This window comes from Trachymyrmex septentrionalis, unplaced genomic scaffold (assembly GCF_001594115.1).
Source record: "Trachymyrmex septentrionalis isolate Tsep2-gDNA-1 unplaced genomic scaffold, Tsep1.0 scaffold87, whole genome shotgun sequence".
NCBI lineage: Eukaryota > Metazoa > Arthropoda > Insecta > Hymenoptera > Formicidae > Trachymyrmex > Trachymyrmex septentrionalis.
Genome location: NW_017306059.1, coordinates 2,543,229 through 2,545,515, shown reverse-complemented (window position 1 = coordinate 2,545,515; position 2,287 = coordinate 2,543,229).

The following is a 2,287-nucleotide window of genomic DNA, read 5'->3' as shown; positions in this document are numbered from 1 at the left end:
CATCTTCCTCCTTCCTCTCTCTTTCTTTTTCTATTATACATCAAAAACTAAGAAATTTGCTTCCGGCAGATTAATTATTCAATCGGTTGTTACTTACACCAAAAAAGCTCCGTTTTTTTCGCATCGGAATTCGAAGGGGCGGAGCCCAATGTCCAGACACCGATTCTCCTTCTTTCTCTTTCTCTCCTTTCTGCAAGCTGGTTTTTTATCATCACATATTCCGCCTTTTAATCCCACGCTTTAGTAGCGCTCGAAAATACGTCGTGGTGGACGTATCAATTAAAAAATTGCACCATTGCGTCATTCGATACATGTCGCACGGGACGTCGCAGGAAAGGCTGGAATGTCGAGAAGGGCACGAGAGAGTCACGAGAATCGGGAATTAAAAATCACCTTCGAGAAAGATAACTGTATTGAAATATATATTGTTTCCTCTTCTTGGCCATACACGCCTCGTTTCGTCGAAGTACAATTCTCTTTCCTCTTTCTTCGCTGAGCAACTCGTTTTATTATAATTATAAAGTTTTTTTATCGCGCAAATCTAGAAGTCTTTAAATTTCATAAATGAGACATACGCCTTTCCTCTTTCCTAAAAATCACTTAATTCACCAAGATAACTTCTCAACAAAATTTACTAATTAAGCTCTCTTAATGTAAAAATAATTTTTTCATATATCTTTATGTAGCGGCAAAACAAAAATGTTTAATAATGATCATTAAGAACGTAAAAAAGTCAAGAATAACTTAGGTACTTCGACGTTCCACTCGCTGAAGCTGGGCTTCATAAAAAAGCTATAACCACGACATTCTTTTTTTTTTTTTATGCAAGAAGAATAAAGCGGCAGTAAAGCGGACCCCCCGATGCGTGAAGTTAGCTAGTGGCGAATGTTTCAAACAGAGGCAGAATCTTACGCTTATTACGAAAATATTAATTGCCCGTGGTATACGTAATGCGTTCGCATTTTGATGTTGTATTATACCACCAGGCGTAATAATTAACGGTGGGACAGGAGATTTTAGTCGGCAACCGGGCGAAAAACACTCAGCTTTGATAATTAATTAACGAACAGCTGTTTATCAAGAAGATTATCATTCATTGCGGATGTCGGCGATCGGTATCGTTCCTTAATTAAATCGGTCTAATAACGGGGAAGAAGCGAGATTGAAGAAAAATGTATTAAGAGAAAGAATCGTCGCGCCTGATAACGGGAACTGGATGTCCCATCGTTTCTTCCTGTCAGGAGCAGATAAGGAACAAAAGTGATCGGGTTAAAGAACCGGCTATCCCGTTTTCCGCCTGCCCCATTAACAACCCCTTCTTCTCTCTGCCTCACGTGGCACGCGCTAATTTGCTGCGTGCGACGAATGCATCCCTAACGGAATTGATTAATAATCTATTTCCCGTGCTATCGATCCTGGACCTAACTGTAAGCTCTACCCTTCGCGATTATCGTAAATACATACACACACTTGTTACTGTACCCTCCTCGAATACTACCGAGTAAACTAGTTTCATGTCGAGCATCGCGATTTATCGCGCCATGCCATAAAGCCTAAACAGTCCGGAACTATCTGTGATGATTCTAAGTTGCTTCGGGATAGGGTTGTAACACCCTAATGGGGTGCACGGCTGTTGAACGAATTTCCCTGTCACGCCGGCTACTAATCGACCATTCCCTCGCGGTTTTCTAAAGTTCATGCGTGATTTTTGGCAATAAAAGCGCCGGCGCGACATTTCGTACACACACATATCTACGTTCACAGACAGGCATACGCCGATCGATACTGAACACATACAGCATCACCCGACGTTAATTCACGATTCCCTAAAGACCTTCTCCGACATTGAGTATCCTGAACAAAAGGGCATGGATTCAAATGAATTTTAAGTGAATATTAATGTGTTTGAAAAAAAAACCTATTTAAAAGAAAGACTAGGTTCATATAAATGTTTTCATGGCAAAAATGAATCTTCTGCTCATTAATAAACTTCTAATATCTGTAATCGATTTCTATTATAAGATAACAAGAAAAATACAAATTACAACACGTTGACTTCATTAATAAATATAAAATGTTAATCTGATGAAAAATTAGTATAAATTGATGATGGGCAAAAGACTGTCCTCAATTTTGTCGAATTTTCCAAATTTACACGAATTTCGTTAACATCTCCGTTTCCACGGTTGTATTTGAAAGCGAAAACCTAAGTATATATACGATGAGAAATAGCATATATGTGAAAACTTCGAAGAATGTTTAGTGTGGCGAGACTTGGAAGGGCAGT